This window comes from Chenopodium album, chromosome 12, assembly GCF_948465745.1.
Source record: "Chenopodium album chromosome 12, dcCheAlbu1.1, whole genome shotgun sequence".
Lineage (NCBI taxonomy): Eukaryota > Viridiplantae > Streptophyta > Magnoliopsida > Caryophyllales > Amaranthaceae > Chenopodium > Chenopodium album.
Window position 1 is genome coordinate 36,646,886 of NC_137845.1, and position 25,110 is coordinate 36,671,995.

Here is a 25,110-nt window from a genome sequence, read left to right on the forward strand (position 1 = left end):
GTAACGATAGGGACGGAGAATGATTCAGAACGTTCTGCGATCCTAAATCACTCTTGTAACGCCGATACATGCAAACTAGCGTTAGTTTAAAACAGATAAAAGAGTTAAGAAACACGTATCTTGCATCGTGGAGTACACGTCTCTTGGGGTAACCGATTTTGTTGTTGCGTGTTGTTGTGACGACCTCCACAATACCTCATGAACGCCATCTGAAGGTAATAGTGCCTCGCTTTCTTCATTTGTTTGTGACAATCTTCCACAATACCTCGGGAACATCTTCATTTGATCTTTATTCTTTCAAAAAAGGATAATTAAGATCTTTTAGATATTTATAGAAGCTTCTAATAAATCCTAATTAGTTTAGGAATGGAATTAAGCCTTTGGACCCTCCACATGATCATTAGGCCGTAGGTAAAATCCGGTTTGGGCCCAATTTAGTATTTTGGCCATAACTTCTTCATTATTCATCAGAATTAGGCTTATAATATATCGTTGGAAAGCTCTTTTAAAGCCCCATCCAACTACACTATTATTGGACCCTGATTATGGACTGTAATAAACTGGTTTGGACATTTTTCATAAATAGGATACGAAATGAAGTATTTACAAAATCCAAAAGAAGTATTTTTTTATTAAAAACAGAGAGATTCACGAGACTTTTTCACATTTCACCTCGCTCGATAATCAAATGACGTGAAAGATATTCATCACTGGGTTTGGTTTTTGGGGATACATAATTTGGTGTCTACAGAAGCCCCCACTTTGACTGAGTTTGGAGAAACGTAAGGTTCGAAAACAAAATTCAAAGTAACGATAGGGACGGAGAATGATTCAGAACGTTCTGCGATCCTAAATCACTCTTGTAACGCCGATACATGCAAACTAGCGTTAGTTTAAAACAGATAAAAGAGTTAAGAAACACGTATCTTGCATCGTGGAGTACACGTCTCTTGGGGTAACCGATTTTGTTGTTGCGTGTTGTTGTGACGACCTCCACAATACCTCGTGAACGCCATCTGAAGGTAATAGTGCCTCGCTATCTTCATTTGTTTGTGACAATCTTCCACAATACCTCGGGAACATCATCGAAGGTGATTGTACCTCGTCATCTGCAGTGTTGTGGCAGTACCTTGCCACGCAATACCTCGCCGCGACGTGGCCAACTCAACTGAATTGATAAAGACTATGGCTCTTCAAATCAATGACCTTGTGAAGCAACAACAAATGGAGCGCATGCAAGAAAGATTGAGAAAACTCTCCAATGATTATAGATTCTAGGGCATTAGCTCACAAGGGGCCCTAGTGGACAAGGAGCTTCTTCCGCAGAAGTTCAATGCCAATGACATCCCTAGGTTCAAGGCAACAGACAATATTTATTTCCACCTAAGGGCTTTCGAGACCATAATGAATATTAAAGGAATTGATAGGAAAGTCTTCCATTCATCGTTTTCTCTATCTCTTGAAACCGTTTGTCAACAATGGTTCTTTTTCCTTGATAAAGTGAAAACCTCTACTTGGGACGCTATTGTAAACGCTTTTATTGATAGATATAAATGTAATATTCAAGTTGAAACTAATCATAGGGAACTTAAGATACTTAAAAAAAAAAAAAGAATGAAGGTTTTACTTCTTTCTTTAATAAGTGGAAGGAAACCTCTGCTAAGATGATTGAAGTGCCTACTGAAAAAGAGTCTGTGAGATTATTCATAAAGAATCTCTAGGAAAAATATTCCAAACATCTCAAATTCCAAAGCAACTTGAATACTTTCAAGGCAATTTATGACATTGGAATTAATATTGAAGATGACCTTGCAAAGCAAAAAGCTGCTAACACTAACTCTAATAGTGGCTGGAAAGGAAAGAAGAACGACAATCCTTCTTCTTTCCAAAACCACCCACTCAAATAATGTTAGCACCTTTAATCTGAATGAAGTCCTCACCGTGAACAATCAAGGACAAAAGAAACCATTTAGGAGAAATTTTACTCCTATTGGTATGAGTTATGACACTGCATTTGACCGTCTTCATGCAAAAGGTCTTATAACTCCTATTGGACCGTTTGGCGATCCACCAGTCGAAAGGAGAACGGCTAATTGGAACCCCAATGCACACTGTAAATACCATCAAGGAAGGGGCCATCTTACTGAGAATTGCTGGAAATTAAAGGAAGCTATCCAAGACTTAATTGAAAGCAATAAACTCCCAGTGCCTCCTGCAAGCAAGAAGCCAAGTATCAACAGTGCACCACTTTCTGACTCCTTGGCTATTTCTAATAAGGAAAGTTGTGTTGATCCCTCATCTTTAATCAAACCAGTCGAAGAAACTCATGCCCTTGAAAAAGAAGAGGAAATCTTTTTTGACGCCATGAGTGATTGGTGCCCAATTTAGCAACCGGCCACTAAAGAAGATGTGTTGCTCTTCATATACACAATGGAGAAAACAATAGGCATGTGTAGAGAAGTTCTTAAACGCACAAAGCGAGAAAAAAGTAAACATGAAAACAATAGGCATGTGTAGAGAAGTTCTTAAAACTGCAACGCCAATTTTTCTGCGATAATCTAGGCAAATTTCGGTGTATTTCGGAAATTTTCGACTTCCGTACTCGAATACTTTTCAAAAAATTATTAAAGTGTTTTCATTGCTTTAATAGAAATTAAATGTAAAAGTTGAATTAATTTTAAAAGCTAAAAATAGCATTAATGGAATAAAGTAAAAAATTACATTATTGATGGAATTTAAATGAAGCTTAAAAATAAATTAACTTAAAAAAAAAATTAAAAATTGTTTAAAAAATAAAACATTGAAGGTAAAGCAATGCTCTAATCTGTCTTCTCTTTTCTAGCTCTCTTCCAATTCTTGTCACCATTTTCTTTGTCATTCATCAATTTTGCTAGCAAGAATCCCTTAGAGGATCTGCATTCAATTTCGGTGTCGATAGTTTCCCCTTTAGCCATCACTCCATGTTTCTTTTCTACCCACACTTTCTTTTCTACAGAGTCAGCTTTTCTTTTCTCCTTGCTCTTAGTAGTATGTTTCTTCTTAGGCATAACAGGAGTCTTGAATTCAACCTTTTCACCTAAGCGTTCCTTAACAGGAGCTATCTTGTCTCCAAGACGATTCTTCACATTGCTCTTATTTTGAACTTTGTTCTGGTCCTTTTTAGATCTACCAAGTATCCATTGCTTCACATCTTTAGACAAAGAAGGAGGACCTTTGGGTAATAACTTCCCATAAAGGCCTAGCACTCCAGTAATTATCAAACCTCTCCATGTCTTTTGAAACAGGAAATTCATAAGGGCGACGAAGATCACCAAAAGGAATAGTTTGAGCAAGGCCATATTGTCTTTTTACCCTACAGGGGTAATAAAAGGTCAACTTTGATAAACTAGGAAGACGACAAAAGGGTTGTTTGTTGACACCAACCATCTTCTCAATTTTCCACCAAGGAATAACCCACTTGATGGCAAAATCACAAGAGGCAAATATTTTGCTCCACTCCCGGCGACCCATCTTTATGGAAAAGCGTTTTCTTTCGCCTTACAAAGCAATTTGGCGTATATTTGCCAATGTTGTCAAGAGGACTAATTAATTCTAGCCTCTCCATTATCCACTTCTGCAAAAAAAATCAATGCAAATAATTAGTATTACTATATAAAAATATATATTTTTTAAATCTGTAATTAAAAATATTATTTTTCTACCTGTAATAAAATTGGAGAGCCACGAAGAGGTGCTTTTGGATTTTTCTTTAATTCATACAAACTAAGCATAGTTTCTCCAACAATTAATGGCATTGGATTCCTCCCTGATTCAATTTGTTCCATAACAGATACTAAAATTGCTTGACCCTCACGATTATTACCACTAGTGAGGAGATATTGGCTAAACATGCAAAAGAGGAAAGCTCTCCTCCTATAAACATGAAAAGATTCGGAATATGGTCTATCAAAATAATGGCGTGCAAATTCTTTCAGATTAACTACATTGTCATCTACAATATTTGTTAGATCCCTGTCCTTAAGATTAAAGAAACGCTTAAAGTCTTTATAATAATATTCACTCACATTAGGAATTACCGCAAGATCTAAAGAAGGGAAGCCTAGAATGGCACCAAATTCTTCCGGTAAAGGACTAATTTCATCATAGCCTAGTCTAAAACAATGGGTGTCTGGATCCCAATATTCTAAGGCAGTATGAATAAAGTTTATATCTTTGTCTACCCCCTTAATACCATAAATACCTCCCAAGTGAAAAAAGTCAAGCTCTTTTCTCTACTTAGCAGTCAAAGACCGGCACCACTCACGAGTAAAATCACTAAAACTCTTAGACATGATTGCTTGATGAGAATTAAAGCTATAACTATTTGTTCGAAATATACAAAAATCGGCAGATTTGGGGGCTATTTATGCACAAAACTGGTACAGTTTGAATCCCGAAAGGATTCGAAGAAAAAGATTAGCACCAGGTGACAGGTGCAGCGCCTGGTGACAAGTCTTGTCGCCTGGCGACAAAAGCCATCGTCTGGCGACAAAAAGCCAGCGCGCTATGCAAATCACGTTTTTCCGACCATGACTCAATTTTGTACATTGACTTTACGATTTTTGACCTCTTCTCTCAAAACCTTATCCAACATTATGTCAAACATTTTCTTCGATTAATTTGAGCTTAATCAATTTTAAGTTTATTTTAGTCAAACTTTATTTTTGATTTTTTCTTTTGGGGGGAGAAAGTCGGATACCCTCCATTGATAATAAAAATGACGGAAATTTTTGCGCAAAAATTATCACATTTTTTACGTTATCACATTTTTTCACACACTCACATGCACATAAAATGAAAAATAAAAATGCAGAGATAAAATAAGCATAAATGGATAAAAGTTTTCATATACAGTATGTCTAACATAGAGTCATATAATACAAACTAGCAAAGTCCTACAAAGTCAAATAAAAAAAAACAAGTACAACTACGGTGCCGGAGGACGCAAATAGGGAGGAACTCCCAAAGTGTCAAAGAGCAATGTAGATCATGGGGTATGCTCCTCACTAGCTCCAGGCTCACCCTGACGCTGAATCACTAACGCCTGAGGCTGCTGTGGCTGCTGCGACGACGAGCCAAACTCGTACGTCCCACCACCCCCTATAGAAGCTGATGATGCGCCTCCTTGGCTTGTCGGCCTAACATGTGCACCCTCAAACGAAGAGCCTGAACCCTCCAATCTCTCGGTAGGAGTTGTCTCTGACCGGCCACCCTGGCCACCAGCAGAAGTACGACGACGTCTCAAGCCAGACTCGGATCTCTCTCTGCTAGCCTCATGTCTCGTCCGAGTATGTGGCGGAGGAATAGGCTGCCCCTGCAAAAATAAACAAATAAAACATGTGATAAGAATAAGAGAAATACCTCTGTAGTAGTGTCGTCACGACGACAAGAGGCTCGGTCCCTCAATCTCACCAGCTGGTAGCGAAAGGCGTCCATACCCCTCGCCATCCTCATTACCACCTCGAGAGTAAACTATCAAGAGACAAAGTCAGTAACAGTCAAAGATATATAAGCAAACAATGAACAAATGACTCACCCAAGTCTGATGCCGAGGTATCGACTGCTCGATAAAAAGATGTTCTGGAGGAGCCAGAGGAATCATCTCCTCGACTGGACCATACATCCCCTGGTAGGTGATAGATACCAGTAGAGGAACGAACTCTGCACGCGTATCCTGGAAAAACAAATCCAAATTATTAGTATCTACTTGGGGGCTATCTAAAGGACAAACAAAGGAAACGAGGAATACCTCTCCTTCCTCTGGAAAAAAAGGTGGTGGAGCCAGAAGTGGCAACAGCGTTTCCCCATAACACTGCTCCACTCAGGCGTGAGTTCGCCACGGTGTACCTGGTGGTGACCTACTCGCCAAAGTCCTCAATCTAGTCTGGTCAAACATGTGCCGAGGAGGGCGAGCAGGAACGACAAATGCCTTTGAGGAGTGCTGAGTAGCCACTCTCTCACCTTAGTACACTACAACATCGTACGCCCCCTGAAAATACCGACGCTGAACAGTGTACTGTGCAGAGAGCGCAGGAATGTCCAAATCGGCCCATGACAAAAACTTTACAGCAGGCTCCTACAAAACGCATATTCATGAGATAAGATCCTGCAAAAAGATACTAAGAGACAAATATTCAAGGAACATACCGAGAGGATCAACTCTCGACACGAGCAGTAGTAGCCTGGTCATTGAGACGGCCTCCCCAACAGGCAGCAACGGGGAGCTCGCGAGGCGAAGGTCTCGCCGGCGCAAGAGACGGACGTAGAACAAGATCTACGAGAATAAAGAAGTGTCAATAAATGCTAATGAAAATCTAGAGCTAAATTTAGTAAAGGAAATAAATTATACCTCTACGAGTCTCTAAAATCTGGAAAGCATGATATCTCCCTCGAAAAAGCCATGACGACTGGAAAGTCGCAATCCAACTAGGAAGTCCGCGTAGGCCAAGCTGGCCCAATCATATGATCCGACCATGTGAAGGTCGCGAAGAGCAGGCAAGTAGTAGAGTAAGACTCAACTACCTCTATCGGGTGAAAAGGTCCCTAACAGCAAAATAAGAGCAAAGATGCGCACCCGCTGCTCTGGGGTGGTCGCACCATCCTGAAAAGCCGCCACGAGCGTGGACCGGCGGATACATCGAGAGCTCAGATGTGTCGGCTCAGCCTCACTACGAGCCCGAACAATGATAGGGCCCAACAGCTCCAGTACCACTGGAGAAAAGACTGTGATCTCACTATCGAACGGAAGCGCGACCGAACAAAACTCCAACCCCGTGACGAGACTGAAGTCAGTAGGGGTAACAGTCATCTCACCCCAGGGGAAATGGAAAGTGTTGGTGGTGTCCCAAAAGAACTCCACCAAAGCTCGAACCATGTAATGGCTCGACCCAAAAGAATATAGAGCCTGAGTGGCTCGGAGCAGAGGAGTCAAGCCACAAGACTCCCATAGGCGACGCAAGCCATCGTGGTCGCGAAAGTAAGTAACATACAAGGAACCGATAGCGTCGTTGCCAGAACCATTGTTATGAACTCTCCCACTATGAATCCCACGCCGAACGCGCTCCGAGATATGGAACTCGGCGCAAAGTACAAAGTGCGCTCGTCCCACTCTGGGAACTCCCTTGGAGAAGAAGAGGTCCCTGCGCCGGCATCAACGGGATCGTCCTCCCGATGAGATTCCCTACAACGAGAGCCAGAGCGCGTCGTCTAGTCATGCTATATTATGCAAAGCAACAGTAAATTAGGGGTTTTATAGTATCTAAGGTTCGCCTAGCCGCATGATACTATGTTCGCCAAAAATAGAGTACGTAGTACTATAATAGAGCATAATTTCAATACATGCAGAAATAGCATTTTTTCAGCAATCAAACAATTTCTTGTAATACTATGGAAAATATTGTGACAAATTGGACAATAATGGCTAGCAAAAATGCGATGAACAAGTCACATTGTTCTCACGAACTCAAGAGGCTCAACAATGACAATTCGATCATTTCTTCACCAAATTGAGTCAAACGAGCCTCAAAATACTCTAAAGGAAATATATAAACATAATTAAGCAATTTCATGGTATAAGATTCAATGAACGAAGCAAATTAACCATAATTGGGTTCGTAATTTTCGAAAACCCGCGAATAAACATGCGCAAATTCAGCAAAAACCGAGATAACTTTGAGAAAAACATACATAGATCGGGAAACTAGATGGATTTAAACTTTGATTTGCAACAAATTTAAGCGAATTTGGTTGAGAAACGGAGGAGAACGAGCAAGTTGAACTTCCGAGCGAAATCACGAGCAAAGAGCAACAGCAACGGCAAAATGAAGAAGAAAGGGGTTTTATTCGAAAAACCCGACATCAGCGTCAGACGACAAGTTTGTGGCCAGGCGCTAATTCCTGACGCCTGGCGATAGAGCTGAATCCTGGCGACAGAGTGTATCAGCGTGCGTTGGTGTGGAGACAGGATGCGTGGCCCCCGTAAATGATTATGCGGACCTTATACAACAATTTCGGGTTCCTTGGTACGCCAGTTAGCCCTTATAAGCAATTTGACATGATTAAGTGGTCGGCTCGATTACAATCGCAGTAAGTGATCAACCTGACAAATGATCGTCTCATTTAGCTTAAAGCGTCTAAGTATTGGCTCATCACAAGCACCGAAGTGATGGTTCACAAAGAAGCACAAGCGCCGAGGTACCGGCTCATTCACAAAATGCGCCGAGGTACTGGCACAACAGCAAAATCAGAATCTATAAAGTAAAGCACTGAGGATCAACAAGCGGTGGTCTTTGATAATTTTCCTGGGAAGGTTATCATCATAAAATTGAAGATGGCTACAAGCAGCGGTCTTCGATAAAGTCCCAAGGTAGAGAGGAAATTGTTTACAGCGGCGAGGTACAGCCGTGGCGAGGTACGGCCACAACTGAAGATAGCTACAAGCAACGGTCTTTGACGATGTCCCGAAGCAAAGAGGAGATTGTCTATAGCGGCGAGGCACAGATGTGGCGAGGTACTGCCACAACCCTGAAGATGGCGAGGCATAGTCACCTTCGACGATGTTCCAGAGGCACTGTAGAGGATTGTCACAAGCAAATGAAGATAGCGAGGCACTGTTACCTTCAAAGGGCGTTCACGAGGCACTGTGGAGGTCGTCACATACAAAACGCATCAACAAAATCGGTTACTCCAGAGGCGTGTACTTGACGGTGCAAGATACGTGTTTCTTAACTCTTTTATTTGTTTAACTAACGCTAGTTTGCAGGTATCGGCGTTACAAGAATGATTTAGGATCGCAGAACATTCTGAATCATTCTCCGTCCCTAGCGCTACTTTGACTTTCGTTTTCGAAACTTGTGTTTCTCCAAACTCAGTCAAAGTGGGGGCTTCTATAGACACCCAAATGTGTCTCCCCAAAACCAAAACCAGTGATAAATATCTTTCATGTCACTTGATTATCGAACGAAGTAAAAGTGTGAAAAGTCTAGTGATGTGGATGTTTTTATTAAAATTTCTTTCTTTCTGTTTTTGAAAATGTGCTGTATATATAAAAATAGCCACTCCAATTTAGTTTGGTCCATGATAAGGGTCTAATAATGGAGTAGTTGGATTGGGCCCGAAAAGAGTATATTATAAGCCCAATTCCGATGAATAATGAGGAAGTTATGGTCAAAATACTAAATTGGGCTCAAAATGAATTTTTATATGCGGCCCAATGATCTAGAGGAGGGCCTATTAATTATTATTCCTAAGGTTATTAGGATTGATTTGAATCTTCTTGAATATTTAGAAGGTTATTTTAAATTTTAATAGTATTAGGATTGTGTAGACACCAAATTGTGTCTCCCCAAAACCAAACCCAGTGATGAATACCTTTCACGTCGAACCATAATCGAATAAGGTGAAAGTGTGAAAAGTCAAGTGTTGCGGGTTAGTTTTTTATTAAAATCCTTCTTTCTGTTTTCGAAAACCCACTCTATTTTATGAAAACGTCCAATTAAGTTTATTTTGGTCAATAATAAAGGTCAAATAATGGTGTAGTTGGATGGGTCTTGAAAAGATCTTTCCAACGATATATTATAAGCCCAATTCCGATGAATAATGAGGAAGTTATGGCCAAAATACTAAACTGGGCCCAAACCGGATTTTACCTACGACCCGATGATCATGTGGAGGGTCCAAAGGTTTAATCCTATTCCTAAACTAATTAGGATTTATTAGAATCTTCTATAAGTTTCTAAAATATCTTAATTATCCTTTTTTGAAAAGATAAGATCATGGAATTTGATTTGAATATAAACTTTCCTTTTTTAAAACTTTTCTAATTCTATTCGGATTTAAAAATGTTCAAAGATAGTCAGATATTATTTTCGTGCCTCATATTTTTTATCCAAATTTTTTATGGTTAGATAGATCTTGAAATTATCTTTCCAATGATATATTATAATATTAAATCCGAGCTATAACGAAAAAGATATTAAAGATATACGAAACTCTATCCAAAACTGACACCCTTTCACTATTTCAGCCATATCTTTTTATCTACAAAATATTTTAATATGATTCCAATTGCATTAGAAATTATACTTCAAGAGCTTTCCAGCGACATATTATATGACTTATTTGGACTTCTAGATCAAAAGATATGATAAAAACAAAATCCGCAAAAACTATCTCTGTCGCCAAACGACAGGCTTGTCGCCTCGCGACAGGATAAATTTCTGGCGACAAGGTCGGTTTGTTAGCGACAGCGTGTAGTTTTATTCCTTATCAAATTCTATGATTTTCCAGACTGTTTCCTTATAAATAGGGTCTCGAACCTCTGTTTTTAATCATCAATTCTCCCAATAAATTCTCATCAACTTTTATCAACTCTCATCATCAATTCTCTCTATTCTCTCATCAAGAATTACTTAATTCTTATTCTCTCTCTCTCTTTCTAAACCAGCCTTTTTACAAAATGCAATATTCCGCATTCACAAGACTTAGAGTCTCTTAGCCAAGTTCGAAGTTGCCTTCGCCCTAGACGTGCAAGGTTTAATATTTTCTGAGGGTTAGGTCCAAAACTAGTCAAAACTTTATTTAATTTGATTTCTAACTTGATTCTTTAATTATTCTTTATTATTTTCATTGAAGTTTACTAACTTGTGTATTTTGTTATTAGAAAGAGGTACGAGGCTTCAAAGTATGTAATCTTATTACTCTCTTTCAATGTAGAAAGCATGTTTATTATTGTTTATGATTCCTAGTATCATGTTAGGATGTTATTTTATGCTTTCTAGTATCATGTTTAGGGTGCCTTTAATCCTTTCTAATATCATGTTAGTACCATGTTAGGTTTGAAGCTTTGATCTTTATTGCTTAGTGACATGCTAGGGTTTGTTATTAATCTTGTTAGTATCATGCCTAGGATCTTGCTATTATTATTGAGCTTTATTATGCCTTATCATGCTATTATCATTATTGTTATTGATTTATTATTATGTTGCTTGATATATTTTATTGTTATTGCTTGATCACACCTTTTATGATTGTTAAAGGGAATTTGTACTTGAAATCACGCTTAATAAGATAATTATTAATTTGGTTTAGGCTAATGTGATTTTAATTCAAGTGATCTCCAATAATAGTATTATTTTTGCATTAATATTCAACCAACATAGATTAAACAGGGTAGGTTTAATATAATGTTTGTATGTTATTCGAAAAGCGCACATGAATACGAGCAGAACAAAGTAGAGGCCTATTTTATAGGGCGGGTCCTTTCTTTTGTAGATTGGATTCGTACCCTCATCCCCGGACCCTGTTTGGTTCAAGACCTTATGGAGTTGATGGTCCTTTTGGATTGTCTTTTGGGTTTACAAGTTCCTAAAACTTGTTGGCGACTCTTTTTGCTCTTTGTCTTTCCCTTTGGAACGCCACCGTACTTTAGTGTATGATCACAGTGGGGTTCAAGTTTGGGATCGTAATGCTTGAAATATTCCCTACAGATTGATAATTATATTTTGAAGAGTTTTATTTGGAATAAAATAAGTGTTTTATGATAAACCTGATTTTATTTTGATAAACACGGAATTTGCTGCTTAATCATATTAAGAAAATCATTCCGTACAAAGCGCGTTTTATCTTTTAATTAGCGCCAAACGACATAGTGTGTCGCCTGGCGTTAATGTCTATCGCCTGGTGCTAATCCTGTCGCCTAGCGCTGATGTATGTCGCCTAGCAACAGATGCCAGTTTTATTCCGTATAGAACTTGAAGTATTTTCTATCGTTTTCGGACTATTTTTCTATAAATAGGGGTCGTATATCCCCGTTTTCAACCATTAATAATTCACTACAATCATCTATTCTCTTCTCTCAAAGTCTAGAAGCTTTCTCACCCTCTTCTTTTTCTAAACCTTCCCTCTCACAAAATTTCACATTCATCTGTTTGGCATCGTACACCTCGGTGGCATACTGGTACCGAAGGTTAAAGAACTCCCAGTCGGCATTGGGGTGGACAAGATCCCAAGCCAACTTCATGCGGACCTCCGTATCCCTCTCATTCTCTGCCACCAGCTGGTTCTACTCCTTGGAGATCTCCTCTTGGTGAGCTTTCCTCATTTTAACGATGTCAAGCTTGAGCCGGCTGTTCTCGTTCCTGAGATGGGTGTTCTTATGGTCAGCCCCTTCCAAATCCTTTAGATCAGATTAGGCATTTTTGAGCGCCAACTCTAAGTTGGTGGCTTTGGTATTCGCTTCCTCCACTACAGCCGTCAGCGTCTTGATCAGCTCCTCCTGTTTCAACTCCGCAGCTTTAATCTCAATTTCACTCATGGTATTTTGATATTACGCAGAGTTGAGAGCATTTGCGGCCTTCTGATTAGCATCATTTACCTTCTCCTGCTTCTTCCTAAACGGGGTCTTCAGCCCATTTACTCTCAGCATCGCCTATGGAATATAGACGGTAAAAAGTGAGGTTAGAAAATAAGCATAAAGATTAAAAATACACTTGGGTTAAGCTTAGTTACCTTAGCCAGCAGGGCAAGGATCTGGTTAAAATTGACCATTTGCATTCCCGACGCTTGAGCTTTCTCAGATTTGGTGATGGTCCTTAGCATCCGCTTGGCAAATTGCTGAACATCAGGCCGGCTGGAGGAGGCATTTGCACTATAAGAAGGATGTGGTGAGGAAGCAGCATAGGCGGCACCTATATTGTGCCAGCTGCTGGGCAGTTCTCCTAATGAGCTCGCTTGGGTTTTGACTCGCATAAAGTCAAGCGACCATGGGAGTTGAAAGCAGCCTTCCTTACCTTGGTCCATGGGTTGCGAGGCCCTACCCTCTTCAACTGCAGTAGTGCCAACTACAGTATTGGGTGGTATGCCACCCTTCGACGCAGTAGAGGCGTTCGACATTTTTCTTGCTTTCTCTAAGCTTTCGCTCATAGCCTTCAGTGCAGTCGGGCCTTTTCCTCCGGTTATAGGTCTTGGCTGGTCAGGCGCAGCAGCAGAGATAGTTTGGGAGGTATTCTTCTTCCCTACCTTGGCCGGGATTCTTCCCAGCTCACCCCCAGATGGGGGCCGTTTGAACATCTTTGAGATAGAGCGGGGGTAGTCTTGCTCCCACTCTGCAAATGAGACAAAAGGGTTATAATTGGTACAATGCAAAAAGAAAGGAAAGTTAGCCTCCAAATGGCAGGCGGACTTACCCCATCATCCTTGGCGTCCAACGCCTTTTTTCTCTTCTCCAACTGATCCTTTCTAAGTAGGGCGGCAGACTTAGCTGGCGTTTTGTTTGGATCCACCATTTTTAGGGCGTCCTCTGTAGAAGAAAGCCGGTTGGTTAAAAAAATAATAATAATATAAAATGAAATAATAGTAAAAGTGCAAGTATTGAGACGTTTACAAAATGCAGCTGCATACGTTTTGGAAACATAGTGCTCAGGCCGCAGGCGGAGAAAAACGCCTCGTCTTTTAAGAAGTCGGATGGGGCACCCAGTTCTTTGGCACTATTATTTGGGTCCTATTGTCTAAGGGAGCAGTGGTAGTCTTGAAGAACTCCGACTCCATTATTTGTTCCCAGGCCTTGGGAGGAATGTGGGGGAGGGTACACTTCTTTTCGAGCAATGTCGGATCCTGGTTATACCGCCGTAAGGCCCGGTTCATTGACAAAGTGGGGGAAGAGATTAGATAAAACTTATCTTTCCAATTAGACCACTTAGACGGCTTATCCCCGGTCATCATGTACTCCGGATGCGTGGTTAAAGTGTACCATGCTCCCCAGCCGCTTGGAGCCCGGCTCATGTAATGCATGTGAGCAAAGGCCTCAAAACTAGGCTAAATGTTTTGGAACTCATAGGCGGCGATGTAACTCAGGATATTTATCCATGAGTTAGAGGTGAGCTGCTAAATGCCTAGCTCATACCCCTTTAAGATCCTTCTAATTCCCCTATGAAGGGAGAAGCGGAGCCCGACTTTGATTGTCGACTCATAGCAACCGAAGTAGTTATCGACATGATCAAGGTTGTCCTCCCAAACTACTGTCACCTCCACAGGCGGGACTCTTATTTCCCAATTCGACCCAACCAGGTATCTATCCTGAAATGCCTTGAAACTATTTTCCAAGGAAGCTAAGTCCCTAGCGTTCATATGAATTTTAGTGGGGTTAGGCATAGACGGCGACTTAGTCGGTCATTCACCTTCGTACCCGGATTTCGCCTGACCTGACCCAGAAGCTTCGGCCCCCGATCTTTAGGATGCCTCGTCGTCGTCCCCTTGATTGGGATCACTATGCATGGAGGCGGAGACAGACCCTTCGCCATCTGACTCCCTTAGAATCCCATCACTGGGAGTGGATGGGGTACCCCCAGGTGAAGAACCTGATTGCTCACCTGATTCCCCATACTCCCCGTCTGGGGTAACTTCATCAGTCGGCACTTCCAAAGTGCCCTTTCTCCTTTTTGGCTTAGTAGCCGTCTGTTTCACTCTTGCCATAGTATCCTGCATAGACACAGATAGACGGTAGGATTCGGGGATGAGTAAAGCAGGTCCATGCACCCAGAGACGGCACCCCCAGTCCTAGACTCAGCCGTACCAGGAGACCGGGTGACTACTGTCCTAGGCTGTGCCATGTGTGTTGATGGTGAATCCATTTTATTTTGAAAAGCTGTATACAAATGACAAAAGTTTGAAAGAGCTAAGAAGGGAAGAGACGGTTACCTTATAGAATTTTAAAAAACATTTCTCTGGTGGTGACCGGTTGAGTCCACGAAACTACAACCGGGAAGTTTTCTGGAAATCAGCTACAAGCGGGGCACATCGTCTCTCTCTAAAAACTTTTTCTCTTCTCTCTCTAGATTTTTAAGAAGTTAGATGAGAGAGAGGAAGGGGGGTAACTTGCTATTTATAGAAGGTTAAAACAAGGGCACTTTCGTAATTTCCTTCACAGTAAAACGGTAATAACCGTTAGCTAGTCAGCAGATGACACCTGTCACAGGGGCCACGTAGCCTGCCACGTCACCCCTGTGAGGGGAAAATTTTTAGGGTAAAAATACACTAGACACCTGACCCAATCAAAGAGAGACACGTGGTCAGCCCTGGACAGGTCTAATATGGACCACTCAACAACTAACACGTGTCAGCCTCAGATAACAGATGGAATTGCGGCCTTGAGGGCCCAATTCCCAAGGGCGTCGCAAAATGGCGTAGCCCATTAGGTCATCCTGACCTAATGAAGGGCACTTTTACCAATGACCCTATAAATAGAGATATTTCCCCCATTTCAAGGACACAATTCATTTATTACAACAACCCTACATTATCTCACATTAGAGAAAACACCTAATCTCGGAATCCGAGAAGATCTCACTTTTACCTTTTTGCACCTTTTTCATATTCTTCGACCGATACTAACTTGATAGTCGGAGGCGGAGCTCCTATCAATCAGAGGCTCCGTGTTTTGCAAGTACATATCGCGCCGGACTAGTCTTGGTGACGTAACTCTCTCAAGGGACAAAAACACCCAAAATAAAGACGATCAAATATTATTTTTGTGCCTCATAATTTTATCCAAATCTTAGATGGTTATATAGCCCTTGAAATTATCTTCCTAATGATACATTATAATACTAATTCCGAGCTATAACGAAAAAGGTATGAAAGAAACATGAAACTCTATCCAAAACTGACACTCTTCTACTATTTCGTTCATATCTTTTATTCTACAAAATATTTTAATCTGATTATAATTGAATTGGATAGACTTCAAGAGCTTTTCAACGATATATTATTTATCTATTTCCGATTTCTGGATCGAAAGTCATGATAAAAACAAAAATAGCAAAAACTGTTGCCTATCACAAGAGTTTTATTCCGATTCGAATTCGGATATTTTCTAATATTTCAACCCTCTTTTTTCCTTATAAATAGAGGTCATATCACCCCTTTTTCAATTATCAACAAGTTTGATCACCAACAATCATCATCAATCTTCTCTTATACCTCTCTAAGCTGAAGCTTATTCTTTCTCTCTCTATTCTTTTTCTAAGCCTAGCCTAAATACATCATACATCTTTTATATTCTTCTTTAATTTGATCACAATTCCTCTTTGACGAGACTCAAATACGCCTAGCCAAGCTCGAAGTCGCCTTAGACCTCGATGTAAAAGGTTGATAGTTCTAAGGGTTTGATCCCAAATCTAAATGTCAATTAATATTATTTTATCTGTTTGATTTAATATTTTCATTGAAGTTATGCGTATATTATTTTAATAGAAAGAGGTACGAGACATCAAAATAAGAAATTTAATTACTCTTTTGATATAGAAATCATGTTTAGATTATTTAAATAATTCCTAGTATCATGTTAGGATGCTTTTATTATTTTCTAGTATCAGGTTAGGATGCTTTTATTGTTTCTTAGTACCATGTTAGGATGCTTTTATTGCTTTCTAGTATCATGTTAGGGATAAAACTTTGATTTTTGTTATTTAGTAACATGGTAGGGTTTGTTATTAATCATGTTAGTATCATGCCTAGAGTCTTGCTAATATTATTATGCTTTGATGAGATTGTTATGATGATGATGATTTATGGAGTTAATGTTATCAATATTATTATGTTGTTTGATATATTATTGTTATTTCTTGATCACGCCCTCTTTTGCAAGATTAAAGGGAATTTGTACTTGAAATCACGCTTAATAAGATAATTAATAAATTTATTTAGGCTAATATGATTTTAATTCAAGTGATCGCCAATAATAGATTTATTTGTGCATTAATAATTAACCAACATAGATTAAACAGTTTTAGGATTAATACATGAATATGAGAAGAACAAAGTAAAAGCCTATTTAGGGCAGGTTCAATCTCTTTTAGGTTGGATTCATACCATCATCCCCGAATATCCAATCATGGTTCAGGACCACTATGGAGTTAGCGATATCTGTGATCATGAATGAGGGTAACCTTCACCTCGTGAATGGTTTACAAGTTCCTAAAATTTATTGGCGACTCCTTTGCTCTAGCTTCCTTCCCTTTAGACGCCACCATACTTAAGTGCATAATCACAGTGGGGCTCAAAGTTGATGCTTGAAATATTCCCTAAAGTAAGCTGTATCCGCTATTACCTACAACAAGATATGATATTTGACTTGTTCGTAAAGAACAATATTTACCTCAACTATCGATATCTATGGATATCGTATAAATTAAATTATCACTTTTGGTAAATATCTTATAAATGTGTGATTTTTAAAATTGCTATTGATGAGATTTTTTGTTTTTTTGCTATTCATAACTAAGTTAAAATAATATAGATATTATCTTGTTACTATCGACAACAATTATGTACGTATAAGTAGGGCACATATGATGTAAGTAAGCAAGATTCAATTAGATTTTTTTAGGATTGAAAAGTCATTATAGAGTTTTATTATGTATAAATTCCAATTTTTTTGTATAAAAATTTTAATATAAATAAAAATCTTATAATTATGTTATTTTTATAGCATAAAATTCGTTTTGGAAGTAATTTAAAAGGAGATAAATTTTAGAATATACTTTAATCGAATTCACAATCTAATATGGTTGTTATATTGTACTTTTGTATGGAGTAGTTTGTGATATTCTAAACTAACGACCAAATTTTAGGAACGGTAACCAACAAAGTGTTGGCTCACTAGTTAAGGTTCTTACCTCATATTCTAGAGGTTTAGGTTCGAATCCTACCATGTGCGGGTACTTGGGGGTAGGGATTCCTTTACGCTCCTATTTACTCCCAAGTGCCTGGTCTGCAAATACCGGAACAAAAGAACCGTAAAGGTTGAGGAGTGGTTAAGGTCCTCCTTACCATTAAAAAAAAATTAGAAACGGTAGTAATATTTTTTTAATTTTTATTTTAGTGATATAATTACTAATTGATCATGAATTATGAGTAGATAATTGATATGATATAGAGATCATCATACTAATAAAACTACAAAATATAGTAAATCGAAAAGGAATATATTTCTTATAAAGATTTGTATCAATGAAGTTTCCGTTAAGAGTTGGAATTGGAACAAAAAATTTACAATAAACTACCGAGCATTGCTTGAGCATAACACTAGTACTCCGTCTTACAATTGAAATGCAACACTTTAAAAAAAATAGAGTAATTAATAAAATTGACATGATACTATAGCCAAATTTCTTCACTTTAGAAATCAATCACTTGTAGCCATGTAGGCTTGTGGCTTCTCTAGTAAGACAAACAGAACCTTACAGCTTTTGAAAAAGAAAAGTTTACACAATCTGAATCACCCATCCCTGCACCATTTTTTTTTTTTTTTTTTTTTTGTTGGTAATAGTTAATCCAAAATTTATTTTTCAAGACAAAAATATAATAATGTAGTACAATCACATTATTCAAATACTCTCTTACAGTGACAGCAACAACGCAACCATAAATAAAATTTTCAAAAATAACAAAATAAAAATAAAATAAAATAAAAAAACAGTAAAAATCAAGATTTCACAAAATAAAAAGGACAAACCCAATATCTTCAACCCATTTTCCCCCAAATTTTCTCCGCCAAGTCTCAATCTCACTTCACTCCCACAAAAATCAGAAAAATAAATTGAATTTATTTAATTTTTTTTGAAAAAAAAAGAGGATGAGGTTTTCTTCTAGCTCAAAACCCATATCAAGTCCAGGTAGGACAGAGAAATTCCCACCTCCATTAATGAGGTTTCTGCGAAGCAATGTTGGAAGCCGAAGTAGCAGAAGAAGAACAAGAAAACCACCATTGTTTATGCGTCGAAAGAAAGTTCTTACTTCTTCCGCCATTGAAACAACTCAAGAACCTTCTTCACCCAAGGTTACTTGCATGGGTCAAGTTAGGGTCATAAGGTCTAAGAGTAAGAATAGAAGTTCAACTTCTCAAAACCCCAACAAAAAACCCAGCGAAAATAATAATAAGAAGAAGAATAATAAGGATACTAATAGGAGTTGTTGTTGTTATTGTTTTCGAAAACCAGGTTTTTGTAAATGGAATTTATGCAAGCCGAAGTTTCCGAAATGGGTTTCGTTCTTCAATTGTAGGAGTGTCAAGGTGCGGACGGATTCATCCAAGTTCGGGTCGAATCGGTTCGAGCAAGAGGAGGGTAGTGCTGCTGTTGAGCCTGACGAAGGGAGGGAAAGACGAAAATCCATTTCGATTGAGGAGATAACAACGACAACGACAACGATGACAGAAACAACAATACCACCAAAAAATGCCTTGTTGTTGACAAGGTGTAGATCTGCGCCATACAGAACTTCGTCATTAGCGTGTCGTTTTTGGGGGTCGCCGTTAAGAGGAGAGTCAGAGGACACAGAAACAGAAATAGAAAACAGAGTTTCGGGAATTGAAGTGAGCAGAGATTCGACTTCGTCACAATCGAGGGGAGATCGAGACAATAATACTGAAAGAAGACCAAGTTTAAATAAAGAGGTCGAAATTTGTGCCCTTGTTCAACATCAGTGTGTTACTACACCTCCTACTACTGAGTCCGTAACTGATATATTCAACAAAACATTACCAGAATGTGAAAAACACGATGGAGTCGAAGCTGTTGCGAAAGCAATGATGCTAATGAGATGCAAGTCAGAACCAGCTAGAAGAGATTCGGGAGAACTTGATCCGTTAAGCGCTGAATTTTGGAGACATCGAAGGTCGGGTAATATTGAATCTAGTGCAATACATTCACATGCAGCTGATTGATTCTGCTTAATTTAATAGTTCGAATATACTACTGCAAATGCTACTCCGTATTTTTCTATTTTATTTTATCCTTGGATACTCTTTTTATTATTATTTTTTTTCGTAGATTAAAATATTACCCTGTCAATCTGTTTGATTTTTTTTTTTTTTTTGGGAGAAGCCACTCAAGGTTTTACTTTGTACAGAGTAGTAGAGTACTTCTTCGTATTATTTTAGCAATTCCAATGTTTAGCTAAAATCAATTACAGTAAATTTAAATCATAAATTTCTTTTATAGTTACTTCCTAAACTAAAGAATTGCAAAAACTACCGAACCTATTTACATGGTAACAAGGAAGATGCGTATGGTAAGTTGGTGACTTATTGCAGTAGCAAAATAGAGTGTCCCCACTCGTGCAAAAAAAATTGACTTGCAAAACAGGGTCTGATTGCCTCAACGTGTGCAGTTTGCTTCGACAACTGTGCGCTGCCCGCTGGTGTACGCTTTCAGTTGTGCTCCCTCACTATGAAGTATTAAGGGCTGTACTGATTTATTGAATTGAATTGCACTAAACAAAAATGAACGGATTATTTTATGAGAAAAGAAATTAAGAATTGAAATGAAATGAAAATAAGCTGAAGATAACAGGCCCTTACTCCCATTATTTTTTAAAATTTTAATCTTTGATTGACACATAATTTTAGACACACAATAAGAGGTAAGTTAGGTGTTGAACTACTAACTCCGTTTCATACAGAGTATTATTTGCAATGATTAGCCATGTTTTTTCTATTTTATGTCAAATAGTTGCTAATAATATGATATAGAAGTAGTATTAAAAAACTACAATAAGAGGTAAGTTAGGTCCCTTTAAAAAAGAAGGTAAGTTGGGTGTTGAACCATTGTTATTAAAATCCCGATTTAAATCTTAGAATCTCATGATTTTACAATTTACGTATGCCATACGATTCCATTTACGATTCTATCCGATTGTACATATTTCTCTTTACTAACGAAAACCTTACAAGTTTAAAACATGCCTACAACATTATTTATGTTTATGCCAAATTTCGCCTAATGGCGACCTAAGGCGGGGACGTTTGACGGCTAGAGAATTAACTATGGAAATTGAGTAAACTAGAAGTAAAACAATAAAAGACAAGGTGTTTTGATGACGCAGAAAACCCAAATGCGGGAAACTCTGTGGGTGGGTGCAAGACCACTATTTCACTATGAATATTTACAATGAGTATGAGAGTTCTTAGAGAGGAGTAGAGAGCGTAGAGATGAGTGATCTACTAATTACAAATGTTACCCTATTTAAAATGCTAAGTACGAATGTTTTAACCTGGCTAAAGTGCCGTTGGAAGCTATCAACAACTCTCCTAGAAAATAGGATGGTCGTTGGCCAGACCAAGTCTTGGACTTATCTTTCCGCTGGAAATCTTCTCTGGATGAATTTAAAATATATTAGGTCAATTTCATTGCTGGGAAATAGCTGCTAAACAATCGTGGGCCTCAGTCAAAACCGCTTCTCTTGCTGAATTAGTTATAAGCACGTTCGTCGTCCCTCAGCGTCGTGAGTCAGGTCGTGCTTGAAAATTGACCATAACAATTTTCCCCCAATTGTTGACTTGATCGTTGGTAACTCAAGGGGACAGTTGTAACTTCCTACTACCCCACTAAAACCTTAACTCCAATCTCAATAACTTCCCACCCGCCTCTTGCATAAATAACCCCGCCTTGCCCCTCTTCTACATACTTCTCCACACTTTCTCTCTCTAAAAATTCCCCCAAATTCGCTTGATCTTCTTGGATTTTCCCGGCATTTCGGACTTCGGTGGCGATTTTCGGCTGATTTTTCCAAGTTATTTACGTGTCTTGACTCAATTTCTCTTTAATTTACTATTCGCGTATGTCTAGTAGACCAAATTTGCCTCAGTGAACTAGGTTTTCACTTAGGGTTTTGGAAAGAGGTGAGAGTAAAGTTGTTGGCGATAGGGCGGATAGTGACGATCCTCCTAGTGACTTATGTGAAGGAGATGTGTCGTCTTTCATTGCTTTAGCAGCAATGTCGGAGTGTGCTTTAGTGCAGGTACCTTCGAAATAGGAAAGGCCATAGGATTGCCCTGTTGGGCACATTGTGTTGTACGATTATCCATAGCTAGGGTACTCCTTTTAATTTGGTAATCTATCTATATCTTTGATGGAGGTGCTACATGTGAGCCCAAGACAAGTGATGCCCCAATTTTGGAGGATCGCTCATGTTTTGGGGGTTGTTTGTGCCCCTCGGGAGAGGTACAACTCGCAGTCTGGATCCAAGCCGCCTGTACCTGCAAAATAACGGAAGCTTCGAATGTTCGAAGTTCTGCCTCCGACGGTCAAGTTAGTACGGGATAGGAGTAAAAACATGCGGAAAGTAAATATCTTCTCGGATTCCGAGATCAGGTATTTTTCTCTATTTTCGAGAATAATAAATGATGTAATGATTGTAAGGTCCCCCAATAAATGGGGGAATCTCCCTATTTATAGGATCTTAGAAAGGTGTGCCCTGTCATAGGGTTTGGTGACCTAGGATCTTTGGGCTGCGCCGTTTTATGGCTTCCTCGGGAATTGGGCCTCGAAAGCCGCCAACTCCTGAGGGCCTATCTTCTTGACACGTGTCAGTCCTTAGATGGTCCACTTGGGGTCCTTTCCAGGCAACACCTGTCGCGCTCTTATTGGGCCATTTGGCGGGGTAGAAATACCCAAATCAGCTCACATCCTCGAAAAGGTGACTAAGGATTGGAGCGATCCCTATAATCTGTCAGACTTGGTTTATGCTTACAAATTGCAAATCACTAAGAAAAATAGATATGCCTTAGTGCTGAAGAGGGGGCATCCTGCCTTAGTTGAGTGAGTGGGGAATGTGAATGACCGCGACTGGAACTCGTGCTATCTGTTTGTTGACATATAGGGAGTCGTTGGGCAAAGAAGCTAGCTGGATCCGTTACGGATGGCGCGACGGAGGTATTGCTTATATCTCTTATCGCTATTCTCTTCAGTTTGTTTGACGTGTGTTTTTATGGATTGCTTTGTTGCAGGTATCGATGTTGCTGCAGTAACTCCGAGAAGAAGAGTTTGTGCAAAGTGGAGTCTGTGTTGCGCAAACGAAGATCTAGCAAAGAAATGTGTTAGTTTCCCGAGCACTTAGAAACATCACCTTTTTTTATTGTTTAAATAACTTTAACCAATTAATTAGTGTTATTTGATCACATTAAATAAACTTTTAATCAATTAATTTCACATAGTATCTTGTATTAATTAAAGACTAGAATTTGAATAATTAATTGTTGTTTTATTAACTAAGTCAAGGTGAATCTTGTTTTTTTTCTTTTCACGAATTTGAATTAAATAAAGAATAACGACTTTTGCAATGTAATTCCTATGTGATTAATACGTGTAAATAAAATCAACTAACTTAGTTTTAGGTATCACATTGCAATATTGTTTGGTAATGAAATTGTGAAAAAGGAAGAACTAGTAGAGGCCGCACTAGGGCTAGAATAGCGATTCTCTCCTAAAGGGAATGTTATTTTAGCACAATCGCTCCCGAACTCATTTTTGGTACAAGTAGACCAATTTGGGCATGGGTAAACTTATGATTCATGCTAAATATCCCTTGAACTCTACTTGGGAGAAAGGCATGAACGAGGCTTACTAGTTTCTTACAAAAAAGCGTAATGATAGGATCAACTCTAATTCAAGGTCCCCCAAACAGTCAGGAATTCAAATCCTAATATGCCCTCAAAAGTGTAAAGTCCTAGGCTTTAAAAGGGTCATGGGCATAAAGGAGAAGGATCCCCTATGATGGGCACACCCTAGATTTATTAATTTAAGTTTGTTTTTGCTCCCGTTCTTTTTGGTCCATATGATCCTTCTACCATGTTAGAGATTGATTTTCAAGTCTTAATTGTGATATTTATTTATTTTTTTGAAAGTTTGTTCTTTTTTTTTTTAATTTTAATTTTCAGAAGCTTTTAGGCCGTTGTTATTGAATTAAGTATCCTTTGATTTCTATAAGCCTATGAGAAATTGCTTATCGTCCATGTGTTGCTTTTATATCATTTTTAAGTGCTTTTATTCTTCCACTAATTTGTTGTATACTACTCCAGTAGATAGAATTAGAATCTTTCTAATCTATAATCCATGAGTAAAGGTTTTTTTTTTATGCTAATTATGATTTTGCTTTTCTACTGATAATGTTACTTATATTTTGATCATATTTGATGTAGCAGATAAACCCATGTTCCTATATAGAGTGTCAAGTAGCTCAAATTATTCTTAAGACAAGTCATTATTTTCTTTTTTGTATTTTAAGTGACATTTTCTCTATCAAGAAACATTCTATAATTGAAGTTATATCTATTTCTCTTTTGGTCTCACTATTACGTTTTAAATTATTTTTTTCTCCTTATGGTCATCACTAATACCAACTTTAAAATGCTTATATGACTTCAGTACTACAATTTGTTGATAATCAATCCATAATCACTTTTTATTTCCTTAGTTTTGAACTATGTCAGTCAATGAGAGCAAGGGAAGATTGGATTAGTCAAAGGATAGCCAAATATACATAGCATATCATGGCATTGTTGCACTTGGGGTGTGGTTAAGCACATTTATAAGTTTGTAACTTTGTTGATCCTATGAAATTGGTCTGAATATTGTTAATTGATTAGAATTATTTTATTGTGGTCAATTTCTGCAGTTATTTATTATGGCATCTAATAGATCTTGTTATTTGTTCCTCCCAAGTAAATTTATACTTAAGGGTCTTTTATTTCTCTTATCCCAATATAATATCATTTGTAAGATTATGGTTTTGCTAATGAATCACACCTAAAGTTTAGGTACACTCATTGCTTCCGATGCTTAAACACTCTTGATTTTTTTGCATTTTTTTCCTTGTGTTTGAGGTTTTTTAAGATGGTATTGAGAGGAATGGACTGTGATTTCCTTTGTTCTTTTTATTGGGATTGATAAGTCAAAACTAATTTCATGTTATCATTGCGTGACTAAGTAGCTATATTTATTGTTAGAGTAATAACTTTCAAATCTTCTGTTTTTATTATGCAGCATATCATGAAATTGGAAAAAAGATTTAATAAAAGCATTGAATCACATGATAGGATCATTTGGTAATGTTCATTGCTGGTGACAAAAAAATATGGAAGTGTGCGGGCTGCTGGGTGATGCTGAACGTAGCTTATGCATTGTCACCATTGCATGACTAAGTAGCTGTTGTTGTAGATATTACTGTTGTGCGCATACAAAATTGCTATTGTAGTTCGCTGGATTTGAATTGTATATGGGCTTGCAATGTATGGAT